Source organism: Halichoeres trimaculatus, unplaced genomic scaffold (genome assembly GCF_033239565.1).
Source record: "Halichoeres trimaculatus isolate MK-OKI-2021-1 unplaced genomic scaffold, fHalTri1.1 fHalTri1_scaffold_8, whole genome shotgun sequence".
In the NCBI taxonomy this organism is placed as follows: Eukaryota; Metazoa; Chordata; class Actinopteri; order Labriformes; family Labridae; genus Halichoeres; species Halichoeres trimaculatus.
The window spans coordinates 22,446,687-22,471,822 of NW_027437186.1; the positions used below are offsets into that span (position 1 = coordinate 22,446,687).

General features: G+C 39.6%; 1 protein-coding gene across 3 annotated transcripts in view; it reads left to right on the forward strand.

Annotated features, from left to right (window-relative positions):
* Window positions 1–2,172: 2,172 nt before the first annotated feature.
* grid1a (glutamate receptor, ionotropic, delta 1a) overlaps window positions 2,173–25,136 on the forward strand; it is a 343,051-nt gene continuing 320,087 nt past the window's right edge. For all 3 annotated transcript variants that reach the window (XM_074675675.1, XM_074675677.1, XM_074675678.1), the window contains exons 1-2: window positions 2,173–2,343; window positions 3,554–3,842. The gene's annotated coding sequence lies outside the window, so the exon portion shown is untranslated. The remainder of the gene's footprint in view (window positions 2,344–3,553; window positions 3,843–25,136) is intronic.

A 25,136-nucleotide genomic window follows, 5' to 3' on the forward strand; every position in this document is an offset into this window, starting at 1 on the left:
AAATCTGTTGTCTCTAAATGAATAACAGGATGTCTTGTGTAATTGCAACTGAAAAATTCAAAAGACCAATGGGTATTAAGCTGTGAAAAAAACATCTGAAATTTAATTTAATATTAATAAAAACATCAATTATCTATGTGAACTGTTTATTGGAATAGCACCATTGATCCCATCTTCTAACACTGCTGTATGGCTTCTCCTCCTTCAGTCTTTATTTCTTACTTTGACTAAAACTTTCACTTTTACAGAAAGTTAAAATCTCTTTGTCCTCATGTCTAATGAGAATCAAATACTGCTGATTAGACTTACAGGACATATCGGAAAATAAATACCCTGATTATTTTATTAGCTAACTTTCTTTTGAGATCCTGGTGTCCCCTCCCCCCAAAAATGAATAGATTAATTATTTAATTTAAAAAAACAAACAAACAAACAAAAAAAAAACTTACCCCTTTCTTAACCGTACAACAGTTGAATTTTCTGTTAAACATCTGTTCTGATTTTATCAAGTTGAAAAAGCATGAGAAGTGTGACTGAGTTACTGTGCAGGTGTGTGAGTTAGTGTCTATGGTTCCACCTCTTTGCCTGTTACTAGCGATACAGTGGATTGAGGAAACGAAACAATTAAAAACAGTCATTTTTTTAGATTAAGACTATCATTCAGACAGCAAACACAACATCCACAAATAGTACAGAATCCACATGATGGTATTACAGTTGTGTTTCCAGGGAGAACATGGAGACGCAGAAAGATGGCAAAAGTAATGGGAAGATGAAAGAAAAGGATGACGGTTTCACTGAAGTCATAGGAAATTTGGTTTAATTAGTAGTGTAAAATTAAGCAGGGAAACAAGTGAGGAAACACCTGGTTCACTCTGAACATGCACAGTTAAGTTCTTAGTCTACAAGTGAAGAAGTAGTGCCCTGCAGTAGACACTGCTAAATTTGTGAAGGGAGACATAATTTTGATGTAAGACATTTTTTCTTTTTTTTTTTTTTTACTTTTTTTTTTAAATTCCTTTTTTTCTCAAATTACACAGCCTGTTTTGTAGTTGAACTCATCAAACATACATCCTGTTGATTATGTGTCTGGTTTGTTTTCTTTCTTTCAGATTGTTTGTGGACACGTTTTAGCTGTTGCTGTAAAACAACCTGGCTCACCCCAACGCGTGATTGTAACAAACTTGCTCCCGGTAAGTTGTAACAAATCTAAAAAACAAGGTAAGTGAATCTGTGGGCCCATTAAGCTTTTTCACCTTGACTTCTTGAAAACCAGCAATTAGCACGTGTGTGGATAATTTCAAGAGAGCAATCTTGAAAAGGGCCAAAACACAACTTCAGCTGCCTGTGGTAGAATGATAATCCTCAAGGGTGTTGAATATATATATATTTTTCCAAAATTTTTTTTTACCAGATTTTCATGGAAATATTTTATGAGATGGAGGTCTTTAAACTCATGTATCAAATATGATACATTTGGTGTCCTTTGCTGAGGTTTTGCTGTGCAAAAAATCAGCAATTATGTTCTAATTTTTTTTTCTTAAGATTTTAAGTCCTTAATTCTTGGTCATGGTCCTTATTTCTTCATGTTATATTTACTGCAAGGCACATAACAACTGACCTAAACTATGGGGTCGTTTGTAATATGTCAGTCCTTGTTTTTGAGATTAAACCATGAATTTCCTGTTTGTGTTGCATTGGCATTTATTAGGCCATTTATTAGCTGATACTTCAAGCCAGTTTGTACTGCACTTAGAAGACACTTGGTAGAAAGAGCTCAGAGTTGGAGACAAAAATGTAAAAATAAGTTACATGTGTCCCCAGTCCCCTACACATTATACCACATCATATCAGTTGGTGGCAGAAAACACCAATTCTTTGTTTGCCAACCACCAATAAACCTCAAAGAAGAGGAAAACCTCTTTGCCTGGGTGTAGGTTGATGCAAAGTTAGGCTGAGTTGGCATATCAGGCTTTCTATGTTTTGGATGGGATGTAACAGAAATGTAATTTCTCCTCAGGGGTTAATAAAGTATTCTGATTCTGATTTAGGGACTTCAACTTTGTGTTGTACTGTTTATTGTTTCTGTGAACTTAAAAGCTATGGTGTTACTCTGATTTTCAGTCAGTGGGCTTCCGTTCCTTTAAGAGAGCACTGCATTGTGGGCTTGTTGATTGATTCAGACAAGTCCAGTCAACTCAGTAAACCACCACATGGAATATAACTTTGCTTGTATCACCTGTTTCTGCAGTGAGATTTTAACCACATCAATACTAAACTAAAAGATTTTAAACCAAAGAGTATACTAACAGTTTGAAAACATTGTGTCAAGACCACAAAGAGGTGAGTCCAGCAATTTGTTCAAAGCTCTTTTAGGACTGCCTTTTTTTTTGTACCTCTAACAAGACAAATACAAATGAGTGAGCCCAGCAGCAGACAGAAAGGAGCAGAAGAAAGTGTTTACACAGGTGTCTTTAATCATCCTGGCTGAGTGGAGCTCAGCTTAAATGAAGTAAAAGCCCCTGTGTCGTGTTTAAAAAGATTTTAATGATCAGATTGTAGAACAGTCCTGTTATTAATCTTTAAAGTTCTTAATTTACCTCAGATTTCTCCTCTCATTTAAATTCATTTGGCTTAACTTCAGAAATCCCCACAACATACTTCTACTTGCAAAGTAGGTTTCAAGTGCCATGCATCTTTTTTTTTAATAAAATATGCTGTAAACAACACTCAAAATACAGCCAGCTTGAGTAAATTTGATCAGTTTCTTTTTTTTGATTGGGGAAAAGTGAAACGTGAATGAAATGAGACCCCATCTACTTCTTTGTATTCAAATTTAACATTTAAAAAAAAAAAAAAAAGCTTGAGAAACACACACATTAAGAGAACATGTTAATGACAGAAATCTTGTCTCCTTATCTTGTCTCAGTTGAGGTGTTTCTTATCTGAAACAAATCTAATCCAAAGCCAAACAAGATGCTATAATCTAAATTATCTTGCCAAAGTTTGTGAAGACAGGTCTTAATTTTGGCTGTCTGCCTTCATCCTCAAGGTGTTTCATGCAGGTTTTTGCAAAAAGCCCACATGTTGCACATCTTCATCTGTCAGTTGGATGGCCCCACAGTCTTGGAGGGAGTGTCTTAAACACCCCAACTAAGCTTACTGCAGTGTTTTCCTCAATGGGGTATTCCCTTCAACATTGCTTTTGATTTGATTGGTTACGTGGTTCTTGCTTACTTCCACGCACCCCTGTGAACCAGCTTTCCTATACTCCAATGTATCATTTGCAAGTATGATTCAGGGAAGCCTGCACTGTTTGTGAGATTTGCAAATAGGAGCAAACAGAGAAAAATCCTCAAAATCCCTCTGGTTTCAGCCTTGTATTTAAAATGAAATTTCAGCCACGGATGACAGGAGAGAAGATGCAGTGTGTTTCCCAGGTTCTGTGTTGTGTTGCTGCTAATGTTGAATACACATCAGAGGCTAGCGAGACGTGGAAGCAGCCAGCTGTATCTTCTGCTTAAACGTCCGTTTGTTTTACTTCTCATTCCAGGACTTTTGGCTTCACCCCTCTGTGCACTTTCCCAGATCCCAGGCTCCCAAAGTGAAAGCGGCACAGCAATCTCTGGGCTCATTGACTGCAGGGCCTGAGGGGCTTTGTGGTAAAAGTCTAGGCACGTATTAGCTCTGCAGCTCTGGCTGACCCGGGCCATTCCCTGGCCACATAACCATCGTCTCATGCCCACTCAAAGGAGCTCTGTGTTGGAATGTGTCGGCACAGAGCCTGGCCCCCCGTGGAACATCATCCGTGGGATATGCAGTCCTGGCAGGCTGACAGGCAGGTACGTAGGCATAAGGTGGCTGGAAGGCTGCCCTGCCTTCTCTGATCATGTCTAAGAAGCCTGTGTGAGGGCCTTTATTCCCCTTTGTCATTCCCTCAATCCACTTTCATTGTTGGCCTTTTTATGTGCAAATTTCTCCATCCAATCTTATTTTCTTGCAAATCTCTGTCCATGTACAAATCTCCATAAATTTCTGCAGTCTTTCACTCTGCTCTTCATATCTCTGACTCCAGGTCTGCATGCTTTTCCAATGACTGTCTCCAGTTGCTGTTGCGTTATCATTAATTTATGAGTTCCCAGTCTTTCTGTCATCTTCCGCTGTTTTTTCCTTCCGTCTTCCCGCCTCTCCTCTGTTCTTCACTTCCTCTCTCTACATTCCCCAGCCAGCCCACTCCTCCACACTTCCTCCTGCGTCCCCCCTCTTGTCCCGCCTTCTACTCGAAGCGTTGTGCTGTTTCCTTACCTAATTAGAAATCCCCCGTAGGTGTTGGTTACAAAGCAGAATATTTATTGTGAGTGGTTCAATCGTGGGTTTGTGGGTCATGTAAGGAGAACAGTAGACTGATTGGCCTGATGATTGTGGCTCAGCACATCTAATCTATCACTAAATAAAACATTAGAGTGATTTTATTATTCTCCGAAGTAATAAAGTAGTGTTGTGCATGCTGGTTTAATTCTAAGTAATCCTATCAAAGTTTCTGGCTCAGGGAAATGATTTGCCTTTCAGGTGTGTTTCAACAGAACTGTTCTTTGAGGCCTAATCGACGAGACGAATCATTGCACCCTGAATATTGTTTTGATTTCAAACTTAATATGCACATGTGAGCGTGCACTGTTTCCTAGCAACAGTTGGAAGTGGGTAAAATCAGATGAGTACAAGGGAGGACAGATGCCTGAGTTGGAGAGTTTAAGAATGGGAGAGCAGATTGGGTGCTTCCAAATGTGGATAGACACTCATTATTTTCAAACTGACTTTTTTAAAGAAAGAATTTAGTTAGAGGTTATGTGACATGTTATGACATGACGGTTAATGACACATCATTATCTCTTGTGGTAGTTCTCAACCAAGGGACTTCTTGATCAGAAACTTCTTTGACTTGACTGAGTTATACTTGAGTTTGAGACCAACTTTTTTTTTTGATGAAGTCAGTCATGAAATTCCACATGTGCTGTTTTAGCATTCAGATTTTGATATAACATCAGCAAAGCTAACTCTTAATGAATCAGTGTTGGGGTTTCATGTTTCTTTCTGGATGTTGGGAACAGTTTGTGAAGCAGACTCCCCTTGACCTTTATCCTGTAGCACGTGATAACATTTGAATAATTCTATATGAATCGAAAACCTTTAAAGATTCATTATTTCTGAGGAAATAATATGAGTCCTGAAGTCCAGAAGTACGTACTGAGAACAAGAATGTAAGAGGGAAGCAAAGTGCAATATTTCACACCAGGAGGTTGGTCTGTTAGGATTCATGCTTGACTTTTTATCGCCGTTTTCTACAATTGACTGAGGCAGGACATTTTATACTTAACAGCCCTTCAAGTGCTTCAGACAAATACCTAAAACAAGAAATATAAAAAAGCTATTGGCAAATGTGGTGATAATTTTCATGACATAACTGGATCAGCCTCTTGTGTGCAGCTTCCCTAATTCTGTTCATGTCTGTTTCCTCTGTCCAGCATCCAGTGCTGCAGGACTAGGATGTGCATGCTACTTCTGTTTTTGCAACTTAACCTCAGAATGGAAAACCCAAATTCCAGCTGCTTCCATCTTGAGTCCACAAAGACACTGCAGTGAAATTCTATCATAATTTGACTCATGTTACTTACAAACTTAACCACGATGGGGCAATACTGGCGCCTCAGCAGGGTTGCCTACTTCCAAATACAGAATAAAGACAGAATATTTTGTTGAGGGCTCAGTGCCACAGTGGTGTGAGAATAATGCATGAATGTCTTTTATCTGTAGATTTGAGAAAAACATTTTTTTAGGAAGTTTGTTTCAATAAACCTCAAAAGGGGCCCTCTACTGACAATTTACACAAAAGCCCTTCAAGTGAGAGCACTTTCAGACATTCTGTTAACAGAAAGTGAATGAAATTATGTCTGAAAGTGTCATATTGTAACTGTAATGAAATAACATCATTCAAGTGGAAATGAATGCTTTCATCTTTAACTGGGACCTCCTGCGACCCCCATGTTGACTTCTGGCAGCCCCTTGACTCCACTTATCACAGGTTGAAACCTGACAATGAAAATAAAAACAAAATTTGGATTTAAACCCAAAAGAGAGGCATGACTCACCAAGTTCACCAACTTCTCCATGGATATGTCTTGCTGCCCTTGACAGCTTCAAGTAGTCTTTTGTCACATAAAATGTGCCATTATTGTTTGCACCCTTTGTGAACCTGGCCTTCCTGTGACTCTCTGTGGCAGCTTGCTTTGTTGGGTCATACTTACCTTTGGGGACTTTTGACAACACACCTGACAGCATGAAGTGCAGAAAGCTTTTGTTGAGCCACTGCTGATTGGCTTAACATTGTGTCTTTTTGATCCCTATTACTTGCTGCAGTAACAAGAGCTTTTCCTTTTCACTGGTTTGTCCACATTTACCAAACCACTCAAACATGGCTCGGAAGACTTGACACTTTTGATGCTGTAGGTGTATCAAATGAACATGAAGGAGGCTGTGATAGAATGACAGGTGCCACTGGGATCATTGCATGATGGACCGTGTCAGATTGGATCTGGGATGAGTGAGTTGTAATCTTGTGGTTACAAAGAAGTAATATCCACAAGAACTGTCTCTTATGAGTTGGATCAGTTCAGTTTAAATATAGGATTACACTGGCATGCAGGGAAGTTAGTAACCCTATTAGCAATTGAGGCCCAACATGAATTTAAATATGCGGCTGTGAACTATTTTTTAAACAGCTACTGGCTTAAAGTGTGCTTCAATACATACATTTAATCAAGTTTCACAGCAGCCAATCCAGATGTGGAAAGTGTGGGAGGACAGAGGAGTGATCAGTTGGTCACAACCTCTAGATGACACTAAACCCTCTCAAGTCGTAATGCATCCATTGTGGCAAGGTTGACTTAACCTTGTGCGCATGAACTGTGGACGCAAATGTAAATCATGTTCTACATCAGTTGGGTATTAGTTCTCCCATCACCAACATAAACGCCACAAGCTGACAGTATACTACTGATAATCCAGCAAATAATTAAAAATCATAATTGAAATTCTTTTCCGCTGGCAGGCACAAGATCTCCCGTCTGCATCCCTCACTGCTCGCAGCATTCAATCAGATGAGTGACAGGTGACAGAGGTTAACCACAGCAGACTTGATTGACATAAATGGAGAGGAACAGTCGACTTCCCGGAGGGGAGGGAGTGTGTTGTGATTGCCAAGTGATGCAATTAAAGGATCCCCGGAAGAGGACTTAACTGCTGCGCTGGAGGCACTTTAGCGGTGCAGCTTCTGGAGCTGCGTCTCAGAGGGAGTGGTGGATTAAAGCAGCTTAGATTCATGTCATAGATGCAGATCTACCATAACTGAAAATAGAGTTTGTGCTTCTATATGCAAGTGTTGTGGTTTGGTCACGAAAAAGAGAAGAAATCACATGGTTATTACTCTTAGCAGAAGGATGTAGATCTTAGATTACAAGATGATCAGTAAGATCATATGAATTTCTCATAGTCTGTTGTCCTTGATTTTGTTCAATTTAATTGGTTGTATCTGATTGGGATGATTTACTTTATCACAATTTTGAGGCATTTAACTGAAGCTATGGGTCAGCCTTTGTCAGTGGATGGGTGTAAGATGTAGATAAGATAAATATTTTAGAATTTGACTTTAACTTAAATTGGTGTATTGGAGCTTAACAATTAACAAGGAAATAACGTGAAACAAGCAAAAACTTAAATAGTATACAAAATATATAATGAAATATAAAAAAATTAAGTTATAAAACATAAAATAAAAGAGAAATAAAACAACTAATAACAAAACATGTCCAAAGGTGCATTTTGAGGTTGAGGATAAGAAACACAAGAATCCAAAGATGCACCCCGACGTCACCTGTCTGTTTCTGAAATGGAAAACGAAGCACATTGGCTTGCGGCTATATTAGTAATAGCAAGGACTTTGTGTACAGCTATAGGGCGCCTGTCGGTCATGTGACCCCCAGCTGTGCCTCTGATTGGGCAAGCTTGTGATCTTAAAAGCCTCTGAACTGCCAAGTTAGAAAAATTTTACCCCTGTACCGTGGGTGCTGATAGTAAAATTAACGACTCAGACAGGAGACGTTTTTTGAACCAGGCTGTAAGCAGGTAAATTTCTGCTTTGATAACTGCTTTTTTGGCTTGGTGTGTATATGACTTCCGGCACGTTTGGAGCCAGACTCAAGCAGACACTCGAGAAACAACAGATTTTAGCACTTCCGCATTGTCTCATATTCTTAGACCGGAGGTTGCTGCTTGGTTTTGGGATGAGCTCCATGATGCATAGAGTCAAAAGCACTAAAAAGTTGTACTTGTTTGTCTACAACTGCACTCTGCCATGAATACTTCTGCTCCACATTCCTGCAACTGTGTCACCGATAATTCACTGACAAAGATAATTCTCAGTTAGCATTTTGTGAAGACGTATGCTCATGCCTATAACAAAAAGACTTAAAACAGAACAGACAGTTTTATCCTCCAGTTCCTCTCCGTTGGTCTTGACTGTGAACTGTTGGCTATGTGCTTCACAGCAAGGTGAGATGACTAAAGGTGCTAAAATACCCAATACACTGTTCGTCTGCCCTACAGTCACTTAATTTAGTTTATAAATAATACTTCAGAGGAAGAATTAAATTTGAGAAGGTCAGTGCGTAATTGTTTGCAAAACCATGTTTAATTTGCCTTTCAATATATCAATACTGAAAAATGTGCTCTGCACTGACAAAATGTACAGGTTGGAGAGCAAGTCTTTTCCCTGTATTTATTTTTCATACCAGCTTTTTTCCCCCTAGCTGCATTTAAATATACACAAAACTGCACAGGAGTTTAAATTTTGGGTGCAATATATTTGATTGTCTTTCATTATATTGAAGTTCAGATTTTGTTATCGTGACATGTCGTGTATGGCAACATCATCTGGGCGAAATACTATGTGGTAAATAATAGATATGAACACCTCTCTGTATTATATATTGGTGTATTGATTGCAGTTGTGTATAGGGTTGAGCTCACATTCAAGATGGAAAACTGTTCTGAAAGAAGGTCTTAATCTATGAATTTCTGAGAAACCAAAAACACAGATTTGTCAAAAATGTCCATGATTTATTTTGTAAAAGTGATCAATATTTTTTTTTTTCACAAGCTCTGTTGACAGCACTGCATTGTGTTAAGTTTGTGTGTTAGGCTTCCAAAATAAGTCTTATCCATCTTCATCTTGGGGCTCTAAACTCAGTGTATTTCTCCCCGACACACAATAGTCTCTGCTGTACTGTGGGCAGAAACATGGTTTGTTGTTGTTGTTATTGATTTTCATGCCTGTGCGTTCAGGCTGTGTAAACATGCTTTTACACATGATGGTCTGCCTCTAACACTGGCTGTTTTCTTTATTCAAAGGGCAGCTATAGGCATAGGTGTAGGTGAATCAGGTTGGATTTTTATACCTTATCTATCAGGGTGGGGGGTGGGGGGGTATATTTCAAGCTGTTTACCAAAACCCACAGCAGACTATCACATGAATAATGCAGTGCCTTAGGTAGAAATTCAGCCTTGGGCATTTTTCTTCCCTGCAGTATGAATTTAAAGGGAATCTTCATTTTAAGCTTGTTATTTTCTCTGGATGTGAGTCGTACTACAAATTTGAGTACTGCAGTAAGGATGGCTGTTTTTTTCTATAGCTGCAGTTATAGCTTGTTTGTGATTACAGAAATTATCACAACAGACAGCACTGGAAATAAGGGGCAAAGTGAAACACTTGAGTTGCTTCATAAGAAGTGAAACAAAGGCTTTCGGAGACGTAGCTGAGTCAGAGGAAAATAACTCTTACCGCTGTGTTTAAAGGAATCTGCCCTGCTTCAATCACAAGTCTCACAATGAGAACCTGGATTCAAATCAAAGGACCTTGCAGTCCTCTTATCTTTTGTCTACTGGCCAGCTGAATCTGAGCCTGCATCCTAAAAAAACAGCAGCTCCCTTATCCTCCTCCTCCTTCTCTTCTGATGCGGTGAAGAACATGCCTTCAGCGCTTCCTCAGAATTCAGAGGAGATTTTAGCTGAGTAGCTCGACCTCACAGCCTAATCACAAGATCTTAAAAACTCCAGCAGAGCTCTGGGCCACACCAAGAGGGATTATCCCTCCTCTCCTGCTCCTGCTCCTGCTTCCTCAGGCCCCAAATGCCAGGACACAATTAATTCAGACTGCAGGCTGCCTTGGACCATCCCAATGGTCTAGCGCTTGCCTCTTGTGCTCATTTTCTGCGCAATTAGCATGATATCAGTTGAGTTTGTAATTTCCTGTTGGGATATAAAAAAACGATTTAGCTCAAATAAAACAAAATACAAACACTTATTTTAAGTGATCTAACTGGTCAAAGCACAGATATAAAAATCCTGCTTTCACTGTGCAATCGGTGAGGGAATTTGTGCATCGATAGGTAACGGCAAAACTTCCACTGAACTTGGTGTAAAGGAACTTTCTGTTCTGAAGCCATTTCTAACACAGTTGCCATTGGTGGTTTCTCACTCTCTCTGAGGAGAATCATGTGTCAGTGTGTGTGTGTGTGTGTGTGTGTGTGTGTTGATGAATTTCATCACAGATAGGCAAACTGGCCGTGGGCTGAGTAGGTGAGTGAGTAAGTGGAAAAAAGCCTCTCTGCCTTTGCCTGGGTGAATAATCGCACAGTCCTGCCACACTTTTCCTCCTCCTCCTCCTATGCTGGATGATTCTGAGAAAAACTCACACTCACACAGAAAGAGGAAGATAGTGAGAGATAGATGGACATGAAAAAAGAGAGGGAGAGATGAGGAGAAGTAGAGCGAAAATGATGAGATGGGAAGAAACAGAGCAACAGCGCAGAGGAGAAGATTAGGTGAGGGCCAAACTAAATCTAGGAAGCCATCCCCAGGCGGGCTCTTACACTGGAGCCAGAATCTGTATTAACAAAGCATGCAGGCAAGATTGGATCACAGTGCATCGCTTGACTAAATATAGATCCAGCTCACGTTCAACGTCATCAAGAGACTAACAAGAGGGAGAGGGACAAAAAGGAGATGTGTGTGAATTGCTCTATTTTTCTTCTTTTTAAGAGAGAGAAACATCTGTGAACCAAGTCGCGAGGGGAGGTGTGGATGGTGAGTGTGAGTGGTTCAGGATGAAAGTGATTCCCCTCAGGACCCCCTCTCCTCTCCCTCCTGCAGGTGGGGTAATGAAATAAGCAGTGTGTGTCTGAAATGCGCTCAAACACAGAGCTTTTACATAACCATGTGAAGGGGTGTGCTTTCGTGATCCGGGGTTGACATGGGAAAAAATATAAATAAATAAATAAATAAGAGAATCCACCTCTGGTTTCAAAGAGAGGTCAGGGATCAAGAGCGGCTTCAGAGGATCATTAATGGAGCTCGGGAGAATGTCTTTGTTTTTGTTCACGTAAGCCTATTTGTGAGCAAGGTGCGTGTTCATTTGTAGTTATTTTAGATTTTACTTCTGACGCACTTTAGTCTAAAGCTTCCTTTTGTTCACAGACTCTCTCTGCCTAAGCACAGATTTAATTTAACTCTGCTTTCAAAATCAAAGGGAAGAAGTTTGAGTTCCTCAGGTCTTGTTCACAAGTTAGGGTAGATTGTCAGACATGTTGGTGCAGCGTTGATGTCACCTCAATAAAGTAGAGCTCAGAATTCAATCTGTTTGGGGTTCAAAATGCACACTCCACAGAACATTTACAAGTTTTGTGTATGTGTAAATACATCTAAGGAAAAACAGCTGGTATGAAGAGCCAAATCAGAGTGAAAGATCTTACAAAAAGTTAAAATTTCAGCAATAGATTTTGCTTCCCTGACTTCCAGGAGTGTATCAGTAATAATAATCCATTTTATTTAGAGGTCCCTTTCACGACACCCAAGGTCACCTTACAACAAAAGATAAAATCATTGGAAAACGTCATTAAAACAAATCATCAGCATAAAAACAAGAGAGGTGCACAGAGTTCAGTTAAAGGATGTAAGCCATTTTAATAGATAACTTTTGTGTTGGGACTTGAATAATTTGATGGAGTTTGACTGTTTTATGTGTGGGAGGAGGCAGTTCCAAAGTCTGGGTGCTGAGCAGCTGAAGGCTCGGGCACCCATGGTGGTGAGGCGTGAAGTGGGGATTGTAAGTAGTACAGCAGAGGTTGAGCAGAGGGTGTGGGAGGGAGTGTATTCCTGAAGAGGGTCACAGAGGTAAGTGGAGGCTAGGTTATGGAGAGCTTTGTAGGTGAGGAGGTTTTTGTATAGGATATACTGGTTTTGCTAGTGAAGGTGGATGAGAACAGTGGTGCTGTGGTCCAATGATTTAGTGCAGGTGAATATTAATATAATCAAATCAAATCAGGCCTTGATGTAGAAGCATCAGGGTAGCTGTTTCAGTCTTTGCATTTGCTTTGAACTTCTACATACACTTTTAAAGATGCTTCCTTTCACCTTTTGTAAATTGTTTCTCAATTTCCCCCAGTTGTCTTAAACCACTGGAAAGTCCGTTTCATACTCTTCGAAATGTTGTGACATCTAGGGATGGATACCAAATTAGGTACTTTTAGAGGTACCGACCAAATTCTGTCAAAAGTATAGAGTATGGAATCACATTCAAAAAGGTACTTTGTTTAGGTACCTAAAGGCATCCTTGTGACTGTGAGGAAGTGGAAGAGTAGGTAATTTTCCATGCTGGACATGAACACAGCATTGCAAGGTTATATATTGAAGAATAAATATGTTAAATTGAAAAATTTCTTTATTTTATCATTTAAAAAAATTGATGTTTTTTGCACATAAACACAAAAAGTACTGAAAATTGGTACTGTTGAGTACGGGTACCGATTGCCAGGTACCGTATCGTTTCAAATGTGAAAGGTACCCATCCCCAGTCACATCTCTAAGGACCATGCGTTTGTTGGGTGAGCAGCTGAGGTCAGTATCTGGCTAAAGCCATCAAAAAATTGCCAAATCTTCTCTGCCAATGTCAAACAGCTTACTGACTTACTCACTTACCAATGTGTGTCAACTGAGAAATTTAGCTACTCAAATGAGGAAACAGTTTTTGTATCAGGCTGTGAAGATGTTGATTTTTTAGGAAGCTTTTTCAGTTTCTGATACGTCTGAAGCTAGACCTACATGGACACTCAGACCTTCCTCATCAGTCTCATTTCTCATGCCTGAGGGTTACTGATAATTGTTTCATAAGTATAACTAACTTCAACATGTAGAGTTTTAAATTTCCTCCTGTAGTTTGACCTGACACAACCTGGGGAGGTGTCAGACTCAGCAACAATCTTAGACCGACTCCATGTTTGAACTGCAATTGAATCGTTTTACGGGATGACTACCAATTGCAACTACTTTTACATCTTTTGAACCTGATTTGTCAGTTGTGCCCCCTGCAGACAGATTAGATCTAGATGTGTGCCTCATAGTCAGTCCTCAGATGGCGATTTGGCAGCCCAGACAGCATCCTTTCTTTCAGCCAGTTACTGCTCCTTTTGGCATTGGTAATGAGCACTTTTGATTCTCTTTCTGGGTCTGCCCTTTGACTCCTACTCCTCTCCGGAGGCCTTGTAGGCTACAAAGGCCTACAATAGGCTACAAAGACCATGCAACTCATTGACAAGAAGCAGCCCTGCTCTTTTGCCTCTGCTACAAGGTTGAGGATTGAGATCGGGCATGTTCCTTGAAATCTTTTTTGATTGCTCAGCCCTTGAGATTAGAGAGGATTGTAAAAAATCCAAATAATTTAGATCCTGATTAGCATGCTAACCTGACACCACACTTGAACCTTCCTGGTTCTTTATTTCCCATGTGCCATTATTATGAGTGTGTGGCAAATATACCTTTCTTATTGTAGATGCTATCTCTTGGTTTAGGGAAAAAGAACCATGGAGTTAATTTAAAACTGACTGTTGCAGATTTGACACGATGCTTCAAACCGGTGGCAGTCATCTTTCTATTTTACCCCAAAAAATAACTTAAAAGTTTTTCTTTGAATTCACCTCATCAGTTCAACTTTCTTTCAGACTGTCAATTTAAGTAGTTATAAACAGTATTCATTATTAATTAATTCATTCATTTTCTGAACTGCTTATCCTGTTCAGGGTCGTGGGTGGATGGAGCCTATCCCAGCTGTCATTGGGTGAGAGGCGGGGTACACTCTGGACTGGTTGCCAGTCAATCACAGGGCTGACACACGAAGACAGACTATAAACAAAATTGTTGATTTACATTGACAGCTCTTTTGGCTTCAGTCATTGGAGGTAAATTGTGGATTTTGTGCTTTGATAAAATTCAATTATCTCCTTCATCATCTTCATAGTCGTATTTGGCAACAGAAATCCCAGGAGTTAAGTGCCTCTCGTTCAGAATCTCAGCACTTTGTCACCTTTGCTTGCTTCTGTTCTCTTGCAACAATGATCTCAATGAAAACCCCAGTAGTTACTTGACCTGAAAGCTGAATGAGTGTTTACAACTCTCCTGCTGTGCAATGAATAAGACATAAACCCTCAGTGAATGTTTGAAAGTGTGCCCCACCATCCCAATCAAACAGTTGTACCAGCTTCTTAATGCAGTTACAGGAAGATCAGATGAGGGCCCTGCTTGTGTCTTCTAATTATGTAAATAAGGACAGTGTGGTGGTGCATTTTAATACAAGTATTTGGCTGTGCTAATTTAATTACACAAGTGTCTGTACCAGGAAAACATGATGGCTACAGGGATAAAAGCATTCATAAACCATTTAATCTTAATGATGTAGTTTTTTATGAACTATTCCTTTAAAAGTAGAAAACAGTTGCCCATGGAAGATCATGAAAATATTATGATTTCTGAGTAATATTTGTACAAATTAGGACAACAGTCTGCAAAGGGTCAGATTTTTACCCACAGCTTGTGTCTTCTTGTTCAGAGGCCATACTATGAATATTTTATACCTGCTTTAGTATTCAGTAAACACTCGTATTTTGTAAGGATTCACACAACGGAATCAGACATGCAGCAGTGTTTTATAAACAGACTCAAGAGGAATAATTCAAGCCAGAACAGTGGGAAAAATATATTAACACTCATCTAAAGAGCAACAGATCTGACTCCTTTGCTTAATATGAATAATCCTGATAAAACTGCATATTTTAGAGTGGTCTATTATTTTAGCCAGCCTAAGGCACACCAGTGTAAGGACCATGCTGTTTCATCAGCATCCTGGAACAGCAATTCCAAGCAGGTGAGCAGAGTACCTTAGCGGAGAAGCAGTGCATACTAATGTGGGTTGATACAATTATAGCGGAGCTTTTGTTTTTCCCTTTAACTGCATGTGGAAAGTCTTTTACCTTGTACTGAAACCACAAGATGTGAAAAAAAAAATGTTGCACTGATGTTTTCGTGTATCACATATTCAAGCTGGAAATGGAGGGGATTCAACTTAAAAACAGGTCATCAGTGTGTGTAAGCGAAGCTGTGGGAGACCGACATGATGGAGTAAAAAGATATCCGAGGATGTAAAGCTGGTTTAAAAATAGAGCTGAAGATATTTTTACAAATCTGTTTGATACACACCTAAAACCTTCTCACTTGAGCTTTGAATATACAAAGACACTTCGATTAAAACTGAAGTCTCTCTAAGAACTACAAAGGGAGAAAAAACACCAGCAATAAGACTGATTTATATTTTAGGTACTGTTCTGTTCTTTTTTAGCTGTGACTCAGTTTGATATTGCTCTCTTGATATTTTGAAGTCAGCAAATTAGCACAATGTTCCATCTTTAACTTCTGTTAATGAAACACCACCAACTTGTGTCTGGAATTAACCTTCTTCACTAGATCCATAAAAAATGAGATCTGTCCCCAGACACACACAGCTAATGGATAACTGTATTTCTACCTGACATCACAGCAGCTAGACCCAAAGAACCAGAGCCTGTGCACCGTTTCCGGACTCTTAATTTATTGCCAGATCATAACCAGGGCACAGCATGGCATGTGTTGCATCAACAAAGATGTTTTTGTCCATTCAGGTGGCCTCAAAAAATGTAATTGTTCCAGCTTACAATAGAATTACATCCTTATGGACTTAACAGTTCTGAGGCTTCGGCTGGCCACATGAGATGTACCTTTGTTTGAAACCATTTTTGTATCATAGCTTGTTGGATTCATTATTCTGACATACAGAAACTGTCAGATTTGTTTGTGTGGCTACGGTTAGCAGAGCTAGCGCCACCTTTGAGATATAGTTTACCTATTCCTAAGGTTTAACATTGATATATCAGCCTACAGCTTCATCTGTATCTTATGGCTAAAATAACCCCCAATCCACATAGCACAATGAGATGCTGTCTTCTGTGCTTGTTTACATCTGGGTTGTATAGCATTCAAGCATCAAGACCGTAGACAATTACTTGAGCTTCAGTCTGGGGTCATGATGAGTGCAACAGCTTCGACTGTTGGACTCAGTGGGCAGGAATTTTCGCCCTACAATAATGACAGTTAAAAAAAGATAAAGAGAATTAAAAAAAAAAGGGAAAATAGGAGGGGGTGACAATCCTTTAGTGAAATAAATGCACATATTTATGCTTACCTGTTACTCTTTATCTATTGCTTTTTCATTTTTACTTTATGTGCTCAGTAGATTTTAACATACAAAGGCCACAGTGAATATGTGAATATGTGAAAGTGCTTAACATCAGCTTGTTTGCTCTTTCATTAAGAGCACATTAGCATGCTTCAATAAGCACTTTGCTCAAAGCCTTGTTGTGTCTGCAGATGCAATGGTAGCAAAGCTGCTATTATGTAGTCCTTCACAGCGTGCAACACAAAACATTTTGAGTTACCAAACAACAGGGCCCCAAAACTTTCCTAGCATCCAGCAGGGGCTATGTGTAAGCCCAGTGGTCATTGTTAAGGGTCATCCCTGGATCCCACCTTGTTGCACAAGCCCAACTTTGTCTTTAAAATTCTGTACCAGGTTGCTGCACCACAGAGACCGGTCAAAGTCTACAGGACCAGACAAACAACAACAATCCTAACACACCTTTAGGAACCAACTGTGACACACAGTTCCTGAGGCACCTCCAGAGTTTCTATATTGCACTTTGCAGGGAATATGTAAGGGAAAACACAGTTAGCCCTAGATCTCCCACATGTGAACACACACTGACTTCACTTCCCCTTCACTGTTTTATTCAGTAGAACTTTAGCCCCTTGGCACCTCTTTTGTCAAATCCCCATGTCGCGCTCTTGCTTTTGAAGACCTCGTCTCTGAACAGGAGTGATGATGATGTTAATAATCATCCCTTGTGTTGTTATCAAAACCCTGAATAAAATACTTCAGGCCACAGTTTTCATCATTCCTCTTTCTTTGGTGTTTTTTAAAGCAATTTGTGACTGGGACTCGGGGACGCAGTGGGCCAGAGAAGACGAGCGACAAAATGGGCATAATGACTGGCCTTAGGGGGGAGACAGAGACAAAGAGCACAAGAAAGTGTTTGACAGTTTTAACCTCATCAGGGCAGAGAGGTGGCATTCGCACTGATTAAAAGAAAAAGGTTACAAAACAACTTAAGTCCCATGTGACACCCACCGGCAGAGTCATAAGGGGAGCACTTTGATGCAGACAGTGTAAAGGAACTGATTACCGCTCACCTTTTCACCAATGTGATTATAGTGTGAGATACTGCAGGCACCAAATACACACCCTTAACCCTTGGTATGTTGTTCAGGACCATCACTCCCTTTTTGATGGACTACTAATTGCCTTCATACCTCTGACATATGAAAGCACTTCATATCCAGCACACTATAAACCCTCCACATGATGTTTTATGCTTGACATAAACACCACAATAATGCACAGAAGTTCCCATACATCACACATATGGAGTAAACATGTTCAAACATTAACCCCCCGGCCCACACTCACACTCACACACTCACACACACACTAAAGCTTTCATTTTGATGTTTCTTTGTACTTGGTCTCAAACAATGAGCTAAACTCAACCTCTGAACCCAAGGATAATTTTTGTGCTTTATGCCTTTTGCTGAGAGATAGAACATCTGGAAACTGTGAGAAAGCGTGGTGAATGAAAGCTGGAGTCTAAACCCTCAAACAACCACAGCTTCTTTTCATGGTGCGTACCATCTAGCCACTTAGCCAAAATGATGCCCCTCAAATAAAGCTGGGTCAAACTTTGACAACAGATTATTTGAAAAGATATAAAAAAGGATTACATAATCTCTTAGAGTAAGCACTCCAGTCCTGATTTCTTTTATCAGGTTGGAACTTACAGTGCATGTTCACATTTTTCCAGTAGGAACAGAAAAGCTGAATCTCAAAGAATCATGAGTAGTCTGATCTCAGAAGAGAGGTGGATTCAGGCTGGATTTCAAGGATAAGTGTTTGTAGGCCAAACTCAAAAATATGCATTCTTTTTTTTTATCACAGTGGTGTCGATACTTAAGATAGTCATTTAAAATGAAATTTGATTTGTTGTGATTGTTTTATTTTCAGTCAAATATAAGGTTTTAAGTAACCTGCAAACAGTAAAAATATTTTGTAGCATTTTACACAATATATCAACCTATCTAAAATGGGATTGAGGCTGAAGTACATCTAAAAGTACAGATCTGTTAATAATGACAAAAAATATTTTGATTAACAGCAGATCAAAATGAAACTGTCCTCACTTTGAAGGCTCTGATTTACCTTTGTTTTAACGTCTGGTCCTCACAAACATAGTTAGGACTTAAAGTACACAACCTGGAGGCCTTTCCAGATACACATCTGTGCATACATACCCACGTTACACGTCAATGTAAATCTACGTTATTGGGTGTTGCTTTCATACCTGCCATCCCATTTGGGATATGTAGATGACATATACATGTAATCAAGTCCTCATGCAAATGCAGCAGCTTTCTACCATTGGGCTACTATCGGAAATGGTCCAATGTACAAACATAAAAACAGGCAATTATGACCATTTCTCTCCATCTCACCTGTGCCGAGAATGAAGCGAAGGGTTAGAATGGGTTATAAGACTGAATGACTTATTACAATTAACTTTGTCCTGTGAGAGATACTTTCAGCACCTATAGCAGAAGAAACATAAGCTCACAGGAGATATACAGGAACACATCGAAGAAGGTGATGCACTCACAAGTTTATGCATGAATAAATATGAATAAATAATGCCTCAGTACATCAGGTAAATGCATCAGTTATTCACATGTGTACAGACAGATGTACAGCACCCACACACACATTGTATTATGTGCATTCAATCACAAACATATGTACACAGTTCCCTGTATGCACAGAAACACATATCATATATATGTTTGTGTAGACAACACACATATTGAATAGGAGATAAGCTATAGCAGTATTACTCTGGATTTAAAGCATCTGCTTAAAAGGCCAAGGGCAGTGTGTGCAGTGGGGTTTGACGGGGAGAAGCATGGCTGTCCAGCTGTATGCTTATTCCACTCACACTTTCATTTACCTGCACTTCTGAACACACTTTTGTCTAATCTAAAAATAACCAGCTTCAATACAGGATCTTTTTCCAGTAATGTTTATTTAAAAGCTGAAAAAAGAGGTGTGGGAAAGAGCACGCAGACCTTCAGGGATTAGTCTTAAGAAATTCTCATTCAGTCTCTGTCTGCCCACAGGTCTCAGGTGGGTTTCTGAAATTTCTTTCCAACTGAGAACCAAATCATATCCTCATTGAAAGTTTTGACTTTCTTAATCTAATTGCAGGATCATTTTCTTGTTTTTTGGATTACTTCTTAAAGGGTCTTCAGATGCCAAGATTTGAGTCATGGCTGCAGACATCTGAGAAAATAATCCACTGCTTTTGCACTGTGTCTTTGTCAGGTCAGCTGATGCATGACAATGAAACAACTCAACAGCCAGTTTGTAATTTTTAAGATCACCGTAAATGGAGAAGTTTTTCCTCACCTAATCATCACGGTAAAAAATGAACAAAAAAACTATGAACAAAGTGCCATGAAAGCTATTTCACACAAAATAAAAAAAGAAAATGTATTTGTTATTAGCACCTCATTATATTTGAGAAATACTGGTACAATCTGCAAGAAGACAGTACCTTTGGTACTAAAATCAGCATCCCCCTGTCCAGCTCTCGTGATTTTAGGATTTGGCCATTTTATGACTGTATAGGCCATCATTTAAACCATCCCTTTACAAGGGTGCAAACATAAAAACAGACACAGATATAGATACAGACATTCCAAGCAGTTAATTCAAAGTCACAGAGCAGCAAGTTTATCAGTCAAAGCATCTACAACCTGTTTCATCCTCTTCTAAAGCCTTTAATCTGAATTCAAAAAGATTTAAAGAGACCAGCTCTCCAAGGCACAGTTTTTCTTGAAGCAGATTCCAGTCTACAGGTGCAGCGCATCGGAAACCTCTTTTACCCATTTTAAGACAAACTTTGGGTACAGAGAGTAAAAGCAGATTTTGTGACTGAGTCACAGAACGAAGGCTGTAACAACCTGAAGTTCTTACATGAATAGAGTTATTCAAGTATGACGGCAGTAGTCCAAGTATAGCCTTATAAATCAGGATGTGCCAATGATTCAATCTCCGAATGGTCAAAGAGGACCATCCAACTCGCTCATACAGAGTACAATGGTGAGTTAGAGCTTTAAGATTTGTTATGAACCTTAAAACTCCATGATTCACAATATCCAATGATTTAAGGCACTGAGAAGAGGCTTGCAGATATAGAACATCACCATAATCAATCAGTGGCAAGAAAGTAGCAGCAACAAGACACTTTTTTTTGCCTCAAAAGAAAAACAAGACTTATTTCTGAAGTAAAAATCCAGCCATAGTCTTAGCTTCATTACAAGCTGCTCAATATGAAGCTTAAAAGACAGTCATCAATCACAAAACCGAGGTATTTATAGGAAGACAGACTCAATCACATGACCCTGAGCTGTGACGATAGATGGGAGGTTCTGCAACCGCTTTTTTTTGAGTTTGTGAACATCATCAGCTTAGTTTTGTCTGAATTCAAAACCAGCTTTAGCTCCCTCAGGTTGTCTTGTACAATATCAAAGGCCTCCTGCAGAAGGCAAAGGGCTTGATTCTGCGTAGGGGCTGAGCAATACAGAACAATATCATATGCATATAAATGAAAATTAGAAGTGGGAACATTGTAACAGAAACTGTTAATGTACAGGGAAAATAAAAGCGGTCCCAAGCAGGGGCGAAAATCCCATTTCATTGTTGGGGGGGACAATAAACAGTAAAATTTCAGAGACTGATTCCTAGGGGGGGGACATAAAAATAAATGCTATAATTTTTGCTGTGTTGTTTTATATTGTGATATTAAACAGTGACTAGTCCCAAATATGGATAATCAGCCTAGATTTAATTTTCCTTTAGTTCATGAAAAAATGTTTTGGCATGAATGTGGCAGCGACACTATGAACTCAATAATTAGTATTTTATATCCAAATTAATGAAAAAAGTGTTGATTTTAATTGGAGGACAATAAGGGGTGAAAATTAACAGTCAGAATGGAATTAGAAACTGGATCCATTCAAGATCTAAGTCAAAGTCATAACTACTTTATTTTTAAATCAATAAATCTAGAATAGAACATAATAAGACTTTAATAAATAATGGCTTCATCTATGAATTCATAAATCTCACTAGAGATGCCTCTATCTCATCCTAAATAGTTTTAATATTTGTGTCATAAATGAGAGGATGAGGATGTCAGCATGTCACCTGTCTGTCTTATCTGTCACAGCCATCTTTGCATCATCAGTAGCGATTAAGTGTTTTAATGCACTTAATCGCGATCCTTGGCGCTCTGTAGTCTGTGTCTGTGTGCGCGCACCACATCGGATGGAAAGCTTAATCAGTGTCTTTTTTTTTTTTAAAGCATACTGTCAGACTTCGGACAAAGAAGTTGACATTTGCTTTTCATTTTCTCTGTGTGTCTGTTTAACAAGTGAAGATATGATTGATAAGTCTTTCAGTGAAAGCTACTTACTTGACCGCGACCCTCCGCTCTGTCTGTATGCGTTTATTTGTGTGCGTGTGTGCGCGGCTGCAGTATCCGTGCCGGGAGAAATAGATTGGATCAAACCACTGCGAGGATTGCGCGGGGAGGGGTGTGTGTGTGATCTTTCAATAGTTAAACTTGTCAATCTTTGTGTTTTAAGTAGCATGCCTTGTATTACACCATTGAAAAAGAAAACGTTACTATTAGAAAATTAATTACAACCGGATTTTTTAGGGGGGACAACTTTATGGAAGGGGGGGACATGACCCCTGCGTCCCCCCCGGGATTTGGGCCTATGGTCCCAAGACTGAGCCCTGTGGTACTCCGCTTTGTACATGAAGATATCCAGTGGAAAAGCCATTAGCTTGCACATATTGAGATCTGTTTGACAAGTTAAGTCACTGTCCAACCAACAGACTGACTTTTCCAAAACTTTAGTGTTTTAGCTTCAAATAAATGTGCCCACTAACTTTGTGGCTCTTGTGTTAATATGTGACATAGGATTTCACCTTCTTGCAACATTTATAGGTTAAATTTCAGGATGCTATAAGATAATTTTAACATGCAATGCAAAGCTTGATCCAAAATGTTAGCTGGTCTCAGTAAAACTCATAAAGATGATGTACCGGACTGGATGGGTTGTTAATGTTAGATAATGGGTTGTGTTGCTGTTAAGATGAGCTACTGTGTGCTCGAGATTTACAAGACACAAGTTGTGATGGACAGTTCAGCAGCCAATATTTGTGGGCTGTGCAGGGTTGGAGTTTTCTAATTGGAAGGGGGTAACTTGTGTTATGTTGGGTAGAGGGATTGAAACTTGTGTTGTTTGTTTTTCTTTACTCTGAGTTGTTGGACGCATTCGTCTGGGAGATCCACAGAGCCAGGATTGTTGTTTTTGTGTGGTTACGGCCAACAGTGATCAGTGTTCAATACCCCGACAAGGTCTATAACGTCAACCTGGATAATGTCTTTTGCTACAATATTTTACCTCTCCTTCAAACAGCTTCTTTAGTTTTAAACAGACCAGTAGACAGAGCTGAGACAAAATCTGAGGCTCTAAGGGTCGTCAGAAAGCCACTGAGTCACATGAGGTTCTTGGCAAATGTGTTGACTTAATTATTAAAAGTCATTGCAGTCTTCAGCTGTCCGTGGTTCATTGAGGTTACACGATCCTCTGTGTGAGTGTTGCCACAGCTACTTGAAACTGCATTAAACTTGTCGGAGATCAGTGTCTTAGACCACCACCTTTAAGGGAATGTTGTTTAACTTTAGATGGCTCCTCTTTCAAACCAACAAAATCTGAACCTTGCTGTCCTCAAAGGAGTGTCCCTTTGAACTTGAGATTTACAGTGGATGTACAGCTGGGTCCTGGCCTGGAGACTTCACTAAACAAACCATAGTGATGTAATCATGTTCATCTTAGCCATGGACTGAATGCAATATTTTTCCTCCCTGAATGCTTGTGCTAAAGCTGGATGCAGAGACTGCAAGTGGCTGCAGCTGCTACTTTGATTTGGTGGGGGGGGGTCTCATACAGTGTTTCCTATACTACCACAGGGGGGTTAAACAAGCTGCTGGCCTTTTTTTATTTGTTGCATTATAGATGACTTAATATGTTCTAATTTCCTTTCAATAAATCACATTTAGGAAGCAAAAACAGTCAGCTGATGCTTGTTTTTGAATACCAGCACACAGTTACCTTCAAAACTTGCAATCCTGCACGGAGGCGTTGACAATTTAAAGAAATGTCCCTTGGCACAGAGGCTACAAAGATCAATTATTTCTACGCTGTAAGTCATACTTCCTAATAACCTTCTGCATTTTGTCCAATAAGACTAACAGGCACAGAGTGGCAATTTATATTACTGTGAGACTGCTGTTCTCAGTAATGCGACCAAATGAAATAACTGGCAGTTAAACAATGTAGCCCAGTTCAGGAGGATATACTGTAAGCACAGAACAGAGGAGAATAGCTAATGGGTCCTCTTTGTTGGACAAAGGGGGGGGATGAAGGTTATTGGCTGTGGCTTCTTTCTTTAGTTATAGCTGTAATAAATATCACCTAAGCAGATATATTACATGAGCGGGAGGGGCTCAATAAGCTGGTTGTCCTCTGGGGAGGTTCGGTCTAAGCCAGGTCTTCCGTCAGGCTTTTTATCATGCAAAGGGGATACAAAAGGGGAACATATGCATAGCCTGGCAGCCGTCATTACACTTCACAACATTGCTCTGACTGTGGCAGTGAGGGTCTTGAAGAGATGGAGAGGACTCTTTGTAATATAAGATTGATAACTCCAATCAACGTTGAATTTTGATAAAAAATTCATAAGTCCTGGCAAATTAGAAATATATTTTTTAAGAATCATCTTTCACAAAAAGTAAGCAAAAGAACAAGAGTGTCTGCTTTTCTGAAGGCTGCATGTAAATGGAAGTATAAGTCCTGAATGATGGAAATGACAATACCTTAAAATTTAGGATGAGCAGGAAGCATCCTGGTTCACAGATAAATTTAAATTTACTAACAATAAGTCAATAATGTGCAGTTACAGAGTCTCTGAGTTCTGTTGCGTGTCCCACACAACATCATGTGCTGGGTCGGTTCACAAAGCCTGACACCCCTACATGTCCCTCGAACCCGATGTTTATCTGGGGTACAATGGTTGGCCAAGGGTGGTATGAGTCTCTTTGGGTGGCTGCTCTTCGTTATTGGTTGTCCAGGCAGTCCAAGACCCGAATTCCTTGCCAGTTTATCCAGCTCCCTCCACGTGTTACCATCTGCAGAGAAACTGTTAAAGCCAAGTCTCCCCGTCCTCTATTCATTTATCCTAACTCTTTCAAAAGAAACATATATCTAAACTCTAGAAAAGCAAATTCCTGAGTTAAGTTTTTAGAATTAAACACAATTACTTCTTTTTATTATTTGACAAAAGCATTACCTTCAATTGAGGTCACCTCTTAATCTTATACTGAGTGATCTGTAGCAGTCATTCCCAAAGTCTGGTTCCTAACCCAGAG